The following is a 19,304-nucleotide window of genomic DNA, read 5'->3' as shown; positions in this document are numbered from 1 at the left end:
AGGTAGTGACACTGCAGGGACCAGCAGCCAGGCTTCCTCCTCACCAGCGATGGCTCGTTGCTTTGCTTTTGTTCAGAAATGAAGTTTTCATGAAAGTACATTGTCTCCAGAGAGAGAGAAACAAAACAGGATGGTATGTGGGCAGTGTCAGGTTCACACTGGCTTGATGCAGGTCTTCGGGAGGGGGATGGAGGGCACCAGGGACCCTGGAGCAGGTAGCCCGTGCTCCCCCAGCCCGCTAGCTTGCCCTTTCCAGGGGACAATGGGAGCCTGAAATCGCTCAGTAACAGCTAAGATTGTGGTGGTGGTTTTTATTCTAAATCTCACCCACCTTGCTCTCAGAACACATTCTTTACTGAACCTTAAAAAAAAATGTCTTGCCGGGATCCCTGGGTGGCGCAGTGGTTTGGCGCCTGCCTTTGGCCCAGGGCGCGATCCTGGAGACCCGGGATCGAATCCCACATCGGGCTCCCGGTGCATGGAGCCTGCTTCTCCCTCTGCCTGTGTCTCTGCGCCTCTCTCTCTCTCTGTGACTATCATAAATAAATAAAAAAAAAAAATTTAAAAAAAAAAAAAAAAATGTCTTGGGTATTTCAAAACATTCGTTTGTGTCAGTTCCCTGAAACGGACTTACATAATCTTAAAACATTTATTTCCCTTATTTCCTCCTGAAACAATAGATATTTATAGCTCCTTCTGAGTCAAGAACGGACTTGGATTATTGCAAAAGCAATTCTTGCCCCTTTCATGCTGAAACTGATGGATGGAAACCTGAGACGCTTGCCCCTGGATTAAGAAATATTGACTTGTGTTTCAATCAAGATGAATAAGAGTGTCTTGGGTCGCTGTGAAAGCAGACTTGGGAGAAATAACCAGCCGAGGAGCCTCACCACACATAAAATATTCTGATTTATGATTTCTCTCCCAGGAGGGACCTGATGCTATTTCTGGGCATCCCCAGTATGGATGCGAGTTTGACTGGAGAGCTGGCAGGTGTGTAGGCCTTGGGGGTGGGGAGGTTGCAGCCTGGCACGGTGGTCGATCAGCGCGCTCCGAAGTGTGCTCTGTACTTGGGAGTCGCAGGTCGTGATGTGGTCGATGTCATAGGAGATACAGTGAGTGTTTTGGAAATCAGTTGGAGAGAGAAGTGCCTTGTGTGGCGGGAGTGACGAGGTCAAGGAGACTTGCAGCAGCACATGACAGGTGCCGTGGGTATTTAGTGACTGTGCTTTTTAATTCAAATACCTATTTTAAAAATCATAAAGGTTAACAATTGGAAAGAACTTTAAAAATGTGAAAGTTATTAAGAATTGAAAATTCATCAATATCATCTACCTACAGATACCATTATTGACTATTTTTTTTAGTTTTTCATTTTTTCTGGTTTCTTTCTGGTTTTCTACCATCCTCTTCCTAAGCCTGGGTTTGACATGCATTTCTTTTTTCTTCTAAAATGGATCTTTTGTGGTAAATATCATTTGACACCTAATTTGGTTGACCGTGTACTGAAACCATACCATGTTGATAAATACATCCTGTTTGGCAGCGGTTCCTGTGTTACGCGGCCCGTATTGTTTAACCGGATCCCCGGGAGCGGGCATTTTGGTGGTTCTCCGCTCCTCCTCCTCTTCGTAAAGCTCACTGTGGTGAACATCTCTGGTCATGCATTGTGGTGCACCTGCCCAGCTCCGTGGGCAGATCTCTGAACAGAGTCGGGGCAGTGCCTTCGGGAACATTCCAGCAGGAAGACAGACTGTGAGTGAGCAAAGAGGTAGAGGCAGGAAGGGAAGCTCTCACTCTGGGGAAAGGCGGGAGGTGCGGTTGAGCAGCAGGCCAAGAGGGAAGGCCCGCTAGCTGGGGCTGTCGGTGGGAGATGGGGCCTGCCGGGCCCAGCCCTTATTCATTCTCAGTTGGGAGCCATGTGGGAGTCCATAGCCTGCCTCATACAAAGATTGTGAGAATCTTCGGTTTTCCTTAACTTACCTTACCTTATCTGAGGAGAAGTGATTAATTAATTGTTATAGGTAGTAATTATTCATTATGGGTAATAGATAATTAATGGTTCTACCTTCTAAAACTTCCTGAGAGGCTTAAGAAACCAACAAATTAGGGAGTGAACAATTAATGGAAGTCGGGAAGAGTATGTATGTATAGAAAAAATTGTAAGATTAGAGGGGCCTGTGGTTTTGAAAAGTAAAGGAAACGACATTAATTCATGTATTTTATACACTTCTTAACAAACTGAATAAAATTTAAAGACAATTTGGGAAAAATATGGATTAGGAGACAAGTATCATAATTTAAAATAATACTACCTTATGCTTACTTGCTTTCATGTGCTTGTGTGTTTGAAATGCATCGCCTTCCCTAATTTCCCCTAAACTTTCTCAGGAGAGTGCAGGATTGTCTCCACTCTGTAGGTGAAACAGAGGCCTCCAAGGCTGGCTTTGAGGAAGTGACACCGGGCTTGCAGTTGGAGGGAGGGGCTGGTAGGGCCTTGGGTAGATCTGGGGACTTCCCTGGGAGGGTTGTGAGGCCACAGTTAGACTTGGAAGGTGACAGGGAGGGACTGCTTTCTAGCCCACAATGGTCTCTTTCATCATCACTGAAGAGAAGAAAACACTTCCTCAGCCATTTTCTGTTCCCTTTGTGGTAGGTGACATTGTTGTCAAATCACTTGTCCCTGCCCACCCTGTGGGAGGATTACACTTTCCTTTTTTTTTTTTTTTTTTTTTTTTTAGATTTTATTTATTTATCATGAGAGAGGCAGAGACCAAGGCAAAGGGAGAAGCAGGCTCCATGCAGGGAGCCCGATGTGGGACTCGATCCCGGGACTCCAGGATCATGCCCTGAGCTGAAGGCAGATGTGCTTAACCACTAAGCCAGCCACCCAGGTGTCCCATAGATTATACTTTCCCACCCCACTGAGGGTTGGCCCCCATGGCTTTCTTGGCCATAGGACCTATTTTGGCCAAAACAATGTGAATAGCAATGACACCTGCCATTTCCCGGTAGAAGCTTTAACGAGGCATGGCCTGGGTCCACCATGTCTCCCTTGTCCCTGCCATGGGACCAGTGTGTCCCACTTGGGGTGTTCCTTCTCCTTTGGTCCCTGTGAAGAGGACACAGCTCACCTCCACAGAACCAAACAGGAGCCAGGAATAGTAAGACCTTTCTCTCATGTTGGCCTCCAGAATGTTGGCACTCTTTGATACTGCAGTGTGACTTAGCCTAAACCCATAGAGGCCCGCTGTCCTGCTGTCCTTCTCCTGCATTGGAGAGGTGAACCTTCTTCACACGTTATCACTTCAAATAAGGCATTTAACTAGGTGTGTAGGGTTGACTGAGTTGCCCCTTCGTTTGTTTGTTTATTTATTTATTTATTTATTTGAAAGAACGAGACAGAGTGAGAGAGCACACAAACAGTGGGGAAGGGCAGGGGCAGAGGGAGATGCAGACACCCTGCTGAGCAGGGAGCCCAATACGGGACTCGATCCCAGGACCCTGACATCATGACCTGAGCTGAAGGCAGATGCTTCACTGGCTGAGCCACTCAGACACCCCCCTTTATTTTGTTTCCTCAAACACTTGCAAAACATGTTCCAGGTCAAGGTCTGGATGTCTAGAGGTTTTAAATAATCCAAGCCCCCGCCCAGCCTCAGGACCCTGGGAGCGTGGCGTGACTGGGTGCCATGTATTCAGTGGCTGTGAACAGGGCACGTGGTTGGGTCCAGAGCCCAGTGTCACACGGTCACTGGTGGGCTGTGCTCAGGGAGGTGAGCCCCCTGATGGGTGCCATCCTTATGATGCCCTTGCAGTGGCATTCCTCTCCCATCATTCAAGCTCATCTCCCCCCCCTTCCCTCCCCCGCAGCCGGAGCACAAACTAGTTTGTGCTCAACACTAGACTTCCTTATTCCCAACTTGCATTTTTAGTGAAACGTTTTGTAGCAACTCATCCACTACATTGGTGTATGTCTTTTTTTTTTTAACATGTTATTACAACAAAATTAAACATTCAGTAAATTATTGACCATTTTTGTTGATTCTCTCCCCACTGCGCCACCGAAGTTATTGGTTCTTTTCTCTGTGCTGTATGAAGTGGAGGTTGCTGTTGTTAGAGCACTCCTTTGCATTTTCTCTTTGTGGTGTCTGATGAGAGAAGGCTCTGCATGGGCTTAGTAATACCTTACCTCAATTTGGAATAACTTGGAGTTGTCCTGTCATATTTCAGATCCTGTGTCTAATAATCAGACAGGTGTTCAGGGGATCTAACTTGATTTCATGCTCCCAGTGACTCACCCTGGCTTTGGACCATGGCGCGACACCAAAAGCTCCAAGAAGTAGTCTGACTAGTAGTTTCTGGGCTAAGACAATGCACGATGTAGTTTCCCAGTCATTCAGCTATTTCCTTTCTCGCCGCTTCTGATCCCTTCTCCACTTGCATTTCAAAAGGCACATGACTAATTTATTATTCAAGTCCCATCTTGAACCAAGAGCCTTCAAACTTTTTTGTCCAATATGCACAGAAAAAAAGGGTTACAGCCCCAGACAGAGGAAGGAATACTCAGAGAACTGCCACTGTGTGTCCATAGTGGTCTGGTCTTAAGGTTGGGTGGTGGGTTCATGATTGTTGATTTTAATATTATTTTTCCTGACAGATACGTTAAATAAATTCTCTTTACGTATGAAATACTATATAACCAAAAAGGTTTTTTTTTTTTTTTTTTTTTTTTTAAGTGTAAAACAGTACATGCTGTTAAATGCATCCATTGTGTTTATATTGGCAGCATTGAGTCCTGTCAGGGGCACCTGGGTGGCTCAGTGGTTGAGCATAGGCCCTTGGGCTCAGGTCAAGATCCCAGGGTCCTGGGATTGAGTCCTACATCGGGGTCCCTGCAGGGAGTCTGCTTCCCCCTCTGCCTCTCTCTGTGTCTCTCATGAATAAACAAATAAACAAGATCCTAAAAAAAAAAAAAAAAAAAAACTGAGTCATGTCAGTTAGTTTTACGACTTTAATTTTCTTGTAAAACACCTTAGATGGGTGTTTTAATAAATAGTGCCCTCTTTCTTCAACGGAGCAAAATAATTTTATTTTGAAGACACTATTTATTGACCTTTGATTTTCAGAGGGTCTTCCTATCAACATAGGCATCGATATAGTTTAGGGCTCACCCAGAGAAATATTTTCTTTTGTCCTACCACAGAGAAGTATCCTCTGTTGGGGAGAATATAGAAAGTTAATGTCTGGTTATTGACAGTGACTGGCCACTTGTCCCTTCTCTTTTTTGCAGGAAAACCTCAGTGTTTACACAGAGTCTGAAACATTAGCCATCCGTACTCTGAGCTGTAAGCCCAGGCCTGTTTGGCAGCTGTGGGGATCAGACATTAAAACCCCAGGTTTGGGGTTAAACATCCATAGTTTTGAAGCTGGCTCTGACTCGCCTTGACAGTTGACCTTGGGCTCAGAACCTTCATGACTCCTAGTTAACAGTGGGCTCAGTACTGCTGCGAACACCTGCCTGGCTGTGTTGTATACATATTAAACGGGAAATAATGTGTGTACAGCAGAAGGCACTATCGTGACTAGATCCTCAGTAAATGAATTACATTGAGCAATTTTTTTTCTTGTTTTGGTGCAATTTCAAATATATTTTCCTATAGGGACAGTGTTAAGAATGAGGTTTGAGTACAATATTAGAAATATTATTAACATTATACTTGAGATCAATCATAAGTTAAATAGGCTTCTAAAGACTGGCCAGAGAAGCCACTGTCTACGTTTTGTCTGTAGTGAAATGCATTTCAAATGCCACATAAGTTCATTGACTTCATACTTAGGAGTGAACTTTTAGAATGTAATTTATTACCAGGTTGAGGGCTGACTATTTAGATAACCTTTTGCTTGGACATAAAATGGAATTGCTTGATAGGCGGTAGGTTTCCTGGGGGCACATGAGTCCTTTTTTCTACTTCTAGGAAGTCCGCTCACCTTCTGGAGAAATTACTGCTCTTCTTGCAAATCTAACCAGGTAGTTTTATTGTAGACCTGCCAAACAGAGGACCTTGACCCACCAGGTGGGCGCATGGCCCCAAGTGGGACCTGTGTGAGTTTTTTCCGAAAATCTTTAAAATTATAACTATAGTATAGTCCCTTTTACTGGCAGAGCCGGGATTTAAGCGGAAGAAGACAGATTTCAGAAAGGAAGAATGAAACCATCTAGTCCTGGTGGAGTTTATTTTGAGTTGATCCTAAAGCCCAGCTACCCTTATGACTCTCCTGTTGCTGGGTTACTTAAGTCAACACATTCCACCTTTTATTTTTTTAATTTTTAATTATTTATTTATAATTTATTTATTTTCTAATTTAAATTCAATTAACATATAGTGTATTATTAGCTTCAGAGGTAGAGGTCAGTGATTCATCAGCCTTATATAACACCCAGTGCTCATTACATCATGTGCCCTCCTTGCTTTTACTGGCGATGCTTCAAGTGCCATTTCTGTTACCGGCAAGTTAGAAAAAGGTGACTAATTCATTTGTTTAGACTTGGAATGTTTAAGAAGTTGTGTCTTTGTCATGACAATTATCATAAATATAATTACATAGTAGGACAGCTGATTTATAACATAGCTTTTTGAGAACAATGGTAGTGTTTATGCCTATCTCATAAAAGCAGAAATATATTAATTAGCACTAATCAAAGGATACCAGTGACTATGTGTGTGTGTGTGTGTGTGTGTGAGAGAGAGAGAGAGAGAGAAATAATGACTTAAAACACACTGATGGTCACTGGAGGGGGAGGGGGGACATGAAACAGGTGATGGGCACCTGTTGTGATGAGCACCGGGTGATTAAAATAAAACCTTTTTTAAAAAAGTAAGAGAGATAATGATTCTGATAGGACTTTGTGCTAATACAGGCATCTATAATGTTTGATTTTAAACCATATAAACAAACATATACATATGATGGTTCTAGTAGTTATAAGTTGCGTTGAAGACTGCCTTTTGCTACTGTTTATAATTAGGAGCATTAGTAGGTAAGCAGGTAGCTGCTCGTGACTATACCATGTATGTTGAGAGAGACGTTTATCTTTACGGACAGATTGGCACTTTGGCAAGATGACCCAATGTGTGTGTGGGTGTGTTCCTTACTAGAAAGGGAAGATAATATGACTGAATGCTTTTGTTTTCTTCAGTGGGTTCGTGTTGGAGAAACTGAGATTTTATGTGATGACACTCTTTCGTAAACCCTACTTCCTTTTAGGAAGTACCAATTTGTGCTCTCAGTTGTAGCATTCGGTATTGTTGGAACATGTCAGAGAGAGCAAAGAAATGCATCTGCCGCTTGAGTTCTGCCTGCCAACTGGCTTGGACAGCTATAATATCTGCTTATTCCTGATGTGTCAGCAGTTAGGAGGAACGTTTTCCCTTCTCCTTCATGGCTGTTGTAGAACTGGAGCATCAGTCACATCAACATGACTGTGTATTCAGAATCTGCCATGTGCTGGGGATACAAAGCCTTTGAGACACAACCTCATCCTCAGATAGACTTATATCATCTGGCCAGAGAGAAAGGTCAGGGAGAGATCTTGAATCAAAGAGCAACGCTGAGGTTCTGTAAATCAGTTTTGAGACGGAGGTATAAAAAATAAGGTCTGTAGGCATTTGAGGAAAGGAAAGTTCTCCAAGGCTTGAGCCAGTGGGGAGGGTTCTAGGAAAAGGAAGGGTCTGGAAGGTCATGGCTAGTATGAAGAGTGAGAAGAGGTCTACCTACTGCCAGGGGGTGTGGTGTGGGCCTCCACAGGAAGGAAGTGCTGTCCACTGCCTTAGGGGGACAGCAGGTAGATCAGTTGGGTTATTTGATGGAGGGTTCCTAAGATGGAAGATGGGGGTTGGAAAGGTGAAGGCCAGCTTTTGAATGACTGAGCAACATGGCATTGGGCCGGTGGGCTGATCGTCACTTTTTTGAACCGTACAACGATAGCCTGTACTACTGATAGTTTTGTACTTTAGGCAAAAAAGACATCTGTAAGGACGTTTTGGCAACACTGGCAACTCGGTCCTTGCTTTGGGAGCATAAGGATTATTGTAAACATCTTTCAAGTGCTTTGAGTGTTAGGATTGCAGGTAGACATATTTATGAAGCTCTTCTTCCTGGACAGAGCACCCACTCTGTGAATTTTAAGCCTGCCTGGATCCTAGGCATTAGAAACAAACTAAATTCTCTCTCTCTTTTCTGGACAGCTGCCTTTCCCTTCCTCTTTCGTGTATCTCAGTGTATCTGTATAGATCTACACACATACAATTGCATTTTTCAGATTGCAGGTGATAAGAAGTTTACTCAGTTGCTCAAATACACAACAGTTTTATATATATACAACCTTCCCATATAAAAGAGCTGCTATTCTTGGTGTAACAGCCAACATATCATCAGTTTGGCCAGTGTTAACTGCTTATAGTATTTTTGTAAACAGAAAATCGCCGTTCTTAAAAATACATATTAATTTGCATGAATGTTTGAGGAAAGTTGCCCAAAAAGCGGATGTTTTCCTTTGGATCTCTACTATAAAACCGTAGCTGTTCAACTGATAGAGGGAAGGTTTCTGACATGGTGGCATGCTGGACTTTCGCATGTATCATGTGAGGGTGATGCTGCTTTGGGAGTAGAGAGGGAGACTTGGCAGCTGGAACAGCAGTTGGGGACACTCAGCCTCGGTGACCTGGCACAGGGGGATGAATACCTGAACCCGGAATGGCAAGAATGGTACAGATAATGGGAGATGACTAGGAGGCTGTCATCATACCTGTTGATAGTGAATGAAAGAGAGAACGTGTGTTCTCAGATGACTCCAGAATTTAACTCAAAGCATCTAGGACAATGAGATTACCTTTATGTGAGAGTCAAGAGAGATTTTCAACCTTATCATCTAGACTATGGGCCCACTGATGCCTGTTGCTAGGAAAATTTTGAGGTAATAGGCTTATCTTGTGCCTGCCTGTTTGGACCACAAGTTGGTCCTTCAGGTGGAAGAACTTTTGGAACTCTTGAGAGAGATGAACCGGTTTACCTCGCACCACGCTCCTGGTCTCTTATGGGCACAGCTGGGATGAGGGCTGGAGCTCCTGAGTCCTGGTGCTCTGTTCTTTCCATGCTGCTTTGAAGAAAACCCCATTTTAGGAAGGGCCTTTGCTCTCACTTTAGATTTTATCTTTGGCCAGTGAGTATTTTGGAGAAAATTTGGCTTATGGAATGAATGATCGGTTCTAAAAAAAATAAGAGGAAGTTAAACTCAGGAGATTTTCTCCAAAGTTAGAAGGTTTAATTTGTTACTTAAAAAAAAAAAAAAAAAAAATTCTTCCTCTGTTAAAACACTCTACTCCTATTAGCCATCAACTTGTTTCTTTTTTTTTTTTTTTAAGATTTTTTATTTATTTATTCATGAGAGACACACACAGAGAGAGAGAGAGAGAGGCAGAGACAGAGGCAGAGGCAGAGGGAGAAGCAGGCTCCATGCAGGGAGCCCGACATGGGACTCGATCCCGGGACTCCAGGATCGTGCCCTGGGCTGAAGGTGGTGCTAAACTGCTGAGACTTCGAGGCTGCCCTGCCCCATCAATTCGTTTCTTAACTGGTCCATAGGACATAGTAGTTCTGGAGTCTTCTGTGATTTGCCAATTCCCAGCTACCTAAAACTCCCTTAAATATTTTTTCTACAATAAAAATATTTATTCTATCATATAAAGTTTCCCGGCTCCCTAGCCCTGCGCTCTCTGCTCCGGGCTCCGCGCTCCTGCACCCGCTCATATGGTTTCCTTTACATACTACAATTTAAATAGTTTTTATTCTATAGTAACCCAGATAGAGTGATTTGCAGAATCTTACTTTTTTAAAAGTTGGTTTAGGGATGCCAGGGTGGCTCAGTGGTTGAGCATCTGCCTTTGGCTCAGGTCGTGATCCGGAGGTCCTAGAATCAAGTCCTGTATCAGGGAGCCTAGTTTCCCTCTGCCTGTGTCTCTGCCTTTCTTTCATGAATAAATAAATAAAAAAAAATCTTTTTAAAAATTAAAAAATAATAGTTGGTTTACTGTGGCATAAATGAAATTGCTTCAATTTTAAACCTTTTTTTTTCATAGTAAAGTTCCTGTTGTATAATAACATTAAATCCAAGAATCCTAAACCAAAAGTTCCTTTAACCGCTTAAAGTCTACAGAACACTAAAGTACTATTTCAGCTGTAAAATTATTTGCATATTTTAACGTTGAAAATAATTTTTAAAAAGTGATAGCTGGTTTGTCCATAGTTTTGGAGATGGGTTCAGAACTTACAGGGGCCAAACCCAGCATGGTGTGAGCGCCCCACTGAATGTCAAGCACTGTGCCCAATGCCTTGCGTGTCTTACTCCGTAGAAGCTGTTCCACGAAGTGGAAGTGTCAGGTGGGCGTCTCGTCTCATCCGACGCCCTCGCTGCGGAGTTGCCTTGCCCGGTGTCGGCCGCGGTGTCCGAGCTCTGACCCGCGTGTGTGGCGGTGCCAGGCCCCCGCTCCTGCACCCAGAATCGCAGCCTCGCTCACGGACTTTCTTACAGCAGTAGCACTCACCTGCACCCGCCGGTCAAGCATGTCCTGACACTGACTCTGGCTTTGAAAGAGTTTTTAAAGAGCCTCTGCTGCGTTCTTGGAAGTTGTTCAAGGCTGAAGTTCGGGGGGGAAAAAACCTCTTTTAAAGGCTGTACCGGGCTCCTAAGCCTGATATAAATCAAGACAGGCAAGTTCCGCCTTAGCCGACAATGAACACGCTTATTGGTTAGGATCGCACGGGCTGACTCATTTCTTTTTTGCTGTGTTAGAGGGCCACACCCTGCATTCCAAAAACCTCGGCTGCCCGGCCACACCCGCGGAGCCTCCGGGTACGAGCCGGCGCGCCTGCCGCCTGCCGCCCGCGGCCCCGAGCGCGGGAGCGGGTGCGGGAGCGCGGAGCCCGGAGCCCGGAGCGGAGAGCGCGGGGCCGGGAGCGGGAGCGGGTGTCCCCGCCGCCCGCCGCCCTCCTCCCTCCTCCTCCCCGCCCGCCCGCCCGAGCCGCGGGAGCCGCGCCGACCTGCCCGCGGGGAGCGGAGACGTAAGTGTGCGCCCGCCGCCCGGGGTGCGCGCTCGGGGCCGGGGTGCGCGCTCGGGCCGGGGGTGCGCCCGCCGCCCGGGGCCCTCCTGGGACGGCGGGTCTTGTCGGGGCGGGGGCCGCGCCCGCACAGGCTCTCCACGCGGAGAGCGGCGGGAGGGAGGGAGGGAGGGAGGGAGGGGTGGCATCGCACGTACCGCGGGGTGTCCAGCGGGGGCGGCGCCCGCTCCCCGCAGGCCTGTCCAGCCGGGGCCCCCGCAGGCCCGCTCCTCGCAGGCCGCCCCCCGCCGGGAGCTGCCGCCGGGAGCCGGTGCTGGGCCACAAGGGCGCACGTGCTCCGCGTGCTCGCTCCACGGCCCTGCCTCCTGCGTGTGCCGGCCTCTGGCGGCTCTCCTGGGCTTCGTGGAAGTGACCGCCCGACGGGAATGCGCGGGCTCGGAAGTTACACCGGAGGGAGCGGAGTAAGAATCCGGGACACCTGAGCCCCAGGTGCGTCCATTCTTACCACCGTAACCTTTCCTTTCCTTTTCTTTCTTTTTTTTTTTTTTTTTAAGTAGATCAGGTATGAGTCTTTTTTAAAAAATAATAAATGTATTTTTTAATGGTGTTCAATTTGCCAACATACAGAATTACACCCAGTGCTCATCCCGTCAAGTGTCCCCCTCAGTGCCCGCCACCCCGTCACCCCCACCCCCCGCCCTCCTCCCCTTCCACCACCCCTAGTTCGTTTCCCAGAGTTAGGAGTCTCTCATATTCTGTCTCCCTTTCTGATATTTCCTACCCATTTCCGTAGATGTGAAGTCGTGCCTCTTCCTCGAGAACCTTTCCATGTAGGAAACTAGTCTGTAGAGGCGTAGAGATTTGTATGGTGGGGTCTGTTTTGGAAGGTTCTGCAGGAGGAGGGGGGAGATGTAGGGGCAGGAGAAGCGGAATCTTGGGATTGTTCTGTTTGGGTAAAAGGACCCGCACAGGGCAACGGGCGTCACCACTGCCAGCCACGCTGTGCCGCCAGCAGCATCGGGTTGGAAGAGGAATATTGCAGCCGCCTTATGGAGTCACGAAGCGAACCATGCTGTGAACGGTCTTACCCCTCCTTTACGGAGAGAGAGCCTAATGCAGTAGGCAAGATTCAAACAGAGACCGTGAACTTCTTTGCAGCTGACTTTTCAGGTCTATGAAGGAAACGTGCCTAGAAAGAAATCCCTTCTAAAGGCACTAAGTAAATAACCGGATAGAATTTTTAATAAGTTACTCTTTGAACTCCTAGGAGCGCTGTTTCCAGGCTGGAAGGCTTGTTCAGCTCTGCTGCTTTGAGTTTAACTCATCAAGTGCCTCGGCGTGCATGGGAGGGACTGGGGACACCCGTTCTTTTGAGAAACAGCCTGTGGTGTTGAAATCCACTGGGGTAGTGGGAAAATCCCATCGGGCTGTGAGAATGGGAAAATACTCTGTTAAATCTCTAGGATGTCTAAGATCTAAACTGATGATTAGATTTTGATTCAAGTTTTACCTAATCCTGTGACAGAGCCGAACATTTAAGGATGCACTTTTATCAGGCAGTCAGATGCTTTGCACCCACTACCTCATTTAATTCCTACAATAATACTGAGAGAGGGGGGTATTATTATCTTCATTTTATAGTAGAAGCAGCAGCTTTGGCAAGGTTTTATAATTAAACTGGAAGACAGCGTTTGAGATTTTATTTTTCCCATGTGGCTTCAATTACTCCTAACATAGCGTTAATTTTTCTGCATGAAGTGATCCAGAGAAGTTTCTTCATTTAAAGCAGATTCTTTATTATTATTATTATTTATTATTATTATTATTTTATTATTATTATTTTGGTAATTTTAAAAGCTCCTTGTTGCCCTCATGCCAGGATATCAAAGTTCAAGGAATAGTGCATTTACTCTGGGAGCTCATGGTTTTTAAATATTAACTAAGCGAGCCCTGTTCTTGATGAGCCTATTAACACACTTGGCGGCCTAACGGTTGTCGACTTGGGGGTGACCTCCTTCTTTTTTTTCCCTGAAGCCCTTTTAGTTCTGGACTTGCATCTCATTCCTGCTCCTCACTCACAAAGTACAACCCAGGCATTCCCTGATCATTGAACCAAGCAGCTGGGGCCACGGATGTCCAGCGTTGCGCTGTGAGTGCACACCGGCGGGATCTTCTGTGCTACGTATATCGAAATGCTTTTAAATTGTTTATTGGCACTTAAGTTAGTGTTGAACCTCTTTGTTAAGAACTGTGAGGTCATAGACGGCACACTCTGTGAGTGCTGGAACTTTTCTTGCTGGATGAAGGTGAGAAAGTCTCCATGTGTCTCGCCAGGGGCAGCCGATACCGCAAGGGTCCATCTGCTGGGCCAGCTTTTGGGAGGTTATAATGAAAGAGAACAGTGTCACCGTCGTAGGGACTGCCATGAGCTCCAACATCTCTGCCAAAAACCGGGTGTTGCCCACACCCCACCTCATGACTGGCACCATCTATTTGACACAGAACACCCACCTACTTCCTAAAGCGAAATAAGAATGCTGTGGCCTCCTCCCTAAACCTCTCTACGTCCTAGCTGCGTTACGTGACTTGAGTTCTTGAGGATGTTGAAAGCACATGCCAGTGTGATGATCAAACCACTTGGGGGTAATCTTATGAAAACCATGGAGAGGAGGAAGTGTGCCAGGCAGCTTGATTTTCAAAACTGGGGACATGGTAAATCCTGGAAACTCGATATTCAGGACTTATGTTAGTAACTAGCAGAATTGTAAATGACATTTTTGGAAAGGTGGATGGGGATCGATTTAGAAAGAGGGGTGATGACTGGTGTGCAGCATCACTCGTCTCCATCTGACCTTATTTCTTTTTTGGTAGTTACTGGACAGGTACATCAGCGTTGCCACACATGATGACAGGTCTGCTTCAGCCAGACGTTTAACAGAGTGCTGCATGTTCTTTACTCAAGGTGGACGAGTGTAGGTTGGACAGCAGTATAGATAAGTAGGTTTGGGTTTGCCGTTCCACAGAGGGATGGTCAGGCTTGCTAGGTACCAGCACCGTGGGGCAGTTGACGTGACTGGAGGTGGAAACTCCTCCAGGAGTAGACGTAGAGAATTTAGAACCAGGTGGGGGACAGCCCAGGGTTCTCTGAGGCACTGTAGGCAGTGGTTAAGAACAGGGACTGGGGGGCTTCTGCGTGGCTCAGGTCATGGTCTGGACGCTCAGCCCCTCACCCGGTCCCTCCCTCTCCTCCTGTTCCTCTCCAATCAATAAATAAAATCTTAAAAACAAAACAAAACTAAAAAAAAACAAGGACTCTGGCTTGACCTCCTCCGGTAGGTTATTTGAGTGCTCCCTTCCTCAGCCCGTTCATAAAGTGGCAGATAACACTGCCTCCTTATGGTTGTCGGAGATGTTGAAGGATGACATAGGTAATCCAGGTCAAGGGCTTTACAAACCTGAAGTGTTGGTGCCAGTCTTCTGTGGTGGTTCCTCCTTTTGCTGCTTTGGGCAGCGTCGTGTCTGTTTCTTGGTCTGTGTGCAAATGTGGGCCCAGAACGGGGCAATCACGTTTGGGCGAGGGTCTAGGAAGCTTGAACAGAGGTTGAAGACACGGGGGCTGCGCGTACTCCCGTGTAGAAGCTGAGGGATGGCGCTTGCATCCTGCCAGTGAGGCACAGCTGGTCCTGTTCTCAGTCCTGCACCTTGCAGCCTGTCTCACAGGTGCTTTCTCTTAAGGAGCCGTAGCTTGGTACCCTTCAGTCTCCATCGAACTAGGCTCTGGAAGAGCTCTTTCTTGGTACCAGTACGATGGCGAACCCGTGATGTGGGCTCAGGCGCTCAGCTAAGCTCCAAGGTGTTCTGGGGTGACGGGGAGGCGTGCTGCTGGCATCGGGCATCGGGTGGGCGGAGGCCACAGTGCACAGGACAGGCTCCCCAGCGAGGAACTGTCCCGTCCCAACGTCAGTAGTGCCGATGGGAAGAAACCTCCGCTTCACTCCAGTGTATGTGTCTCTGTGAAATTTGACTGCGAGTCTTTGCTTTAGCAGCATCACAGAGTAGCTTTAAGGGGATGTTTATGAAGGGCCTTTGTGAGCTAATGCGTGCTGGAATCTGCAGATGCGGGCAGCATATATCGTTATCAACTGCAGCGTTTGCTCTGTTCCCTAGAGGAAGACATTATCGTGCTGGGAGAGTCAGATAAGCCCGTGCTTGCATCCCAGCTGTACTGATTTAACCTGCTCTGTGATCGAGACAGGTTTCTTCATCTGTGAAAAGCCAGTCTCTGTTTCATAAGAGTGACAGGACTCCTGTGTAAATCTTGCAGTGCCACTCAGGCGCCATCGTTAGCCATTGTTTTTCAAATTAACTTTTCCTTTTTGGTCATGAGATTAACTGATGGTTGTGAAAATGTAAGCCTTGGAGAGCGGATGCATAAAGAAAGTGCACTTGTGATAGTTTCAAGATAAAGCTGAAAAGGAGGGATGCCTGGGGGGCTCAGCGGTTGAGTGTCTGCCTTCGGCCCAGGGCGTGATCCTGGAGACCCGGGCTCGAGTCTCGAGTCCCACGTCGGGCTCCCTGCTTCTCCCTCTGCCTGTGTCTCTGCACCTCTCTCTCTCTCTCTCTCTCTCTCTCTCTCTCTCTCTCTCTCATAACTAAAATCTTTAAGAAAACCTGAAAAGTTCTGGTCGTCAGAACTCAGGAGAGGTTCTGTCTTTGGACATGTTAAACAGTGGCCCTGCAGGGAAGGATGGGACATGCCCTGAGGACAGAAGCACAACACAGTCCCGCTCCTCACGGGGCTGGAAGCAGCCAAGAGTAGCATCTTTGTGTTTGTGCATTGCTTCACTGGAAAAACTTGCCACCTTTGTTGTTCTCAAGCAGGCTGATTAACTCTGTTTCTTCATGCTCCTCCTCAATGTTAGGGTTTCTTCATGTATTTTCTAGTGCCTTGAGACATAAGCCACACACCCAGCCGTCTGTTCACAAGTGTCAACTTTGCAGGCTTAGCGGCTTCCTGGACCCACTCAGCCTCCCCACAAAAGACGAAGCAAAGCTTTCCTGTGATGACTCTTCCTGTCACCCCCACTGGTGCCCCAGCCAGGGAGGTAGAGTCTGGAGCCATCCACGAGCCCCTCTGCTCTCCAGCTGTCCTGGCTGCCTGTGGCAGCGTGTAGCACATCCCTGAGGTCAGCTGAAAGTTGACACATTTGACTTCAGGGTGATTTTGTTTTGTTTTGTTTTTTCTTTGAGATGAGCCTGGGGTGGAAAGCTGTCCACGCTGTCCACTGGTCCACTGTGTGTACGCCCACCTGCTGTCTCCTCTGTAGAGGGAGGAAATGTTGCAGCTCTGTTGGTGTCCAGGAGGCGAGCAGTGAGACCCGCAGCAGTGAAAAAAAAGTTCCCTGGCTTAGAGAGAGAGGCTCTTATGCAGGTTGGAGGATTGAAGTTAGTGAAGTTTGAAGAAATGTTATTTTCTTACTCAGAGTCCCTGCTGCAGTGGATGGAGTCGTTGCCATCTTACGAATGCGGGAGGTGAGCCTCATGTGGGGCACGTCTGCGTGCCTCCACCAGCAGCCTGCCTCTGGCTGGGTGTCCGGAAGGCTTTGCCCTTGGAGCCAAGGACCGACGACACGCCACTCCAGCAGTGGCAGCCCCAGGGGGCAGTGCGGCGGTCACAGCCTGAGTGGCTCGTGAAATAGGAATGGGGGGATCAGAAGCCACTTCTGAGAAATGTGTAACCCAGACTAAGCCTGCAGCCCTTGGAGGCCTTTGCTGAGCTAAGCTCCAGGCCGCACAGACGCAAGGCGAGGCTCTAGACTCATGATCTCCAGCTGTCCCAGTGCTGCTGGGTTTAAAGCAACTTGACGAAATACCTCAGTGGTTGTGCCCGAGTCCTGAACCAGGGACACGGAGTTGTACGCCTCGGTGGGGTCAGAGGCAAGAGTTTGACCGTCAAGCCAGGCCAAACGTCCTGTTACTAGTAGACGAAAGAGAGGACAGACCAATGACAATTTTAGGTGGTCCCAGTGAGCATGGTTCTTGAAAGCAGATGAGATGATTTCTCTGCTGCGGGTTCATCCCTGTGGCTTTGCCTTCACGGATGTGGGTGAGACTAGCAAGTCCACGAGCTGCTGTCCGAGTGTCGAACATCCTTGAAGGCGTCATCCACCCGGTGGAGCTCTGCACTGTTTGCTGCCAAGATCCCCGGTTGTAGACTGGTGCTGGGTCAGCACACGTTAAGATAGATTTCTTTGCGTTTTGAAACTAGAGTCCCTCCAAAAGGCCCAGGTGCGTTTTAGACATAGAAGGAAGAGGAGATTGAAGATGTCACAGTAGAGTGCGAGGGTGTTGCCCTTTGCCCAGCCTGTGTGCTTACCTCCTCTAAACTTGGCGCTTCAGGAATTCTTTGATCTGCTAAGTCTATTCAGTGGGTGTAGTTTGCCCTTTGAAGAGAGGTTGCTCCCCTCCCAGACAAGTGCGTGTGGAAAGCCCTCACTTCCTGGGAATCGCTGGTTTTCACTGTGAGTGTGGCTGGGCTGTGGGTACCCCATGAGAGCGTAGACCCCTTGCCCTTTCTGACTTGGAAAAGACGACTGGACAAGTAAAACACCTGCAGGGCCTGGAGCTCAGCGAAGGTAGAGTGAAGTGCAGAGCCGCTCGGCTCCTCCAGCAGAGTTAGCACTTGGTTCCAGGTGGTCTTCTGAAATGGCCTTTGGAGGGGAGTGTGTAGACATGGAGCCTGTGGCCGGGTGGGGGCGGGGGGAGCTGCCCTGCCTCTCTTGCAGCCCGAGGTCTGCAGGGGGAGCCTGGCCCTGGGCTGGGGCTGTCCCTGCACTTTTCAACTTATCAAATCAGCACGGCAGAGCCCGCCCCGACCTTGCAGTGGGGTGTTGGGCCGCGCGGGGACAGCGTGATTCTGTCCCCTGCCCCCTATGCGTTCCCTGATTGCTCTCTGGGCTCCATGTGAATTGTGCTTCTTTGAACATCCCCGTGAGCACATACCATCTCCTGATCACCCTGTCGATGGATCACAAGGTTAAGGGGCCAGAGCGCCGGAAACACCAGCCCGAGTGCCCTTTTCTCTGATGGCTAACGCAAGAGTGATGACCGTCAGACAGCTGGTACTTTCCTTGGCCTTCTAGACAATGTTGAGAAGAAAAATGAGTGTAACTGAGTGCTTATTCATGCTGGAAATGTGTTCTGCTGTGTGAGTGACTCATGTGAGCATGAGTAAAGCAAACCCGAGTCCATTGTTATAGTTACGGTGTAAACTCACCAACTCCTACCCTGCTGGTTAGCATATCCTGTGATTCTCATTTAAATTGCAAGGATTACCAACCCTCTGTAGAAGTCCCCAGTCAGAGCAGCTCCTGGCCAGAATTTCACTGAAGTTTTTCATGGTTTTGTGTCACTAAGATTCTTACAGATTTTAAATAGACAAAAGTAGAGTTTTAAATAAAAGAAGGCTACTTTTATTTGGCTGTTGAGATAATATGCCCCAGTCTTTTGGGCATTGGGGTTCCGGAAGCCATGGTACTTTAAAAATGTACTCACATAAGACTGTCCTTTTAACATTCCTCTATTCACTCTGGTGTACTGAGACTTCTGCAGTTGTGACCCTGATGTTTGTAGTGCTGAGCAGTTGCTGGGGAAATACCAGTCTAGTGGCCCGGGTGCGTCCATTTAAATCCTTAGCCTTTGCTTCCAGGAGCAGAATTCTCCGGAGAGTCAGGAGCCCGATATCATTTACTGATCATGTCCTGGTCAAGGGTAGAGATACAGAAGTTCAAAGTGTCCAGCCCAGACAGAGGGACTGCCTCTCACAGTGTCCGCAGTGCCAGGGTGGCCAGAAGTATGTCTTAGGGAAACCAGGGAGTCCCAGGAAGACTACAAGGAAATCCTCCCGGGAGGGGGGGGGGCGGCGGGCAGGGAAAGGTGGGCATTATGCCCACCGGGTGGAAGACTATGGAATCCTGTCCTCGAGCTCCACCCTCCACCGAGAGCTCCTCCCCTTCCCGGCCCTGGATTCCACACTCAGGCCTCTCCTCAGCTGCCACCATGCCCTCCAACTTCCTTCATCAGCCGCCACTGTGTTCCAGGGAGCTTTAGTATTTGAAAATATGGTAGCTAAATTATCTGAACAAATTGTGTGTCTGTGTGGGTGGAGGGTCGGGAGGGGGCTGGGA

The 19,304-nt window shown here is 47.7% G+C and overlaps 1 protein-coding gene and 1 long non-coding RNA gene across 13 annotated transcripts in view; one reads left to right on the top strand and one right to left on the bottom strand.

The window, feature by feature from the left end:
• The window catches only part of SGMS1 (sphingomyelin synthase 1), a 251,242-nt gene that overhangs the window by 148,301 nt on the left and 83,637 nt on the right, over nucleotides 1-19,304 (top strand). The window contains exons 1-2 of one of the 11 annotated variants that reach the window (XM_035706152.2): nucleotides 11,409-11,607; nucleotides 13,153-13,267. The exons of 8 other annotated variants lie outside the window; for them this stretch is intronic. The gene's annotated coding sequence lies outside the window, so the exon portion shown is untranslated. Of the gene's footprint in view, nucleotides 1-11,052; nucleotides 11,122-11,359; nucleotides 11,608-13,152; nucleotides 13,268-19,304 lie in introns of those variants that run through there. 2 more of the 11 variants (XM_049101771.1, XM_049101769.1) reach the window with 2 other exon arrangements.
• LOC112656220 (uncharacterized) lies at nucleotides 891-12,370 on the bottom strand. Of its 2 annotated transcripts, none has more exons than XR_003134197.3 (3): nucleotides 11,900-12,370; nucleotides 9,074-9,269; nucleotides 891-1,245 (listed from the first exon to the last, which is right to left on the bottom strand). It is a non-coding gene; the product is annotated as an uncharacterized LOC112656220 (long non-coding RNA). The 2 variants fall into 2 exon arrangements; XR_004809262.2 differs by lacking the exon at nucleotides 11,900-12,370 and adding an exon at nucleotides 10,605-11,049.

Source organism: Canis lupus, chromosome 26 (genome assembly GCF_003254725.2).
Source record: "Canis lupus dingo isolate Sandy chromosome 26, ASM325472v2, whole genome shotgun sequence".
Lineage (NCBI taxonomy): Eukaryota > Metazoa > Chordata > Mammalia > Carnivora > Canidae > Canis > Canis lupus.
Note: the sequence above shows the minus strand (reverse complement) of the source record. Positions and strands in the feature narration are given on the sequence as shown.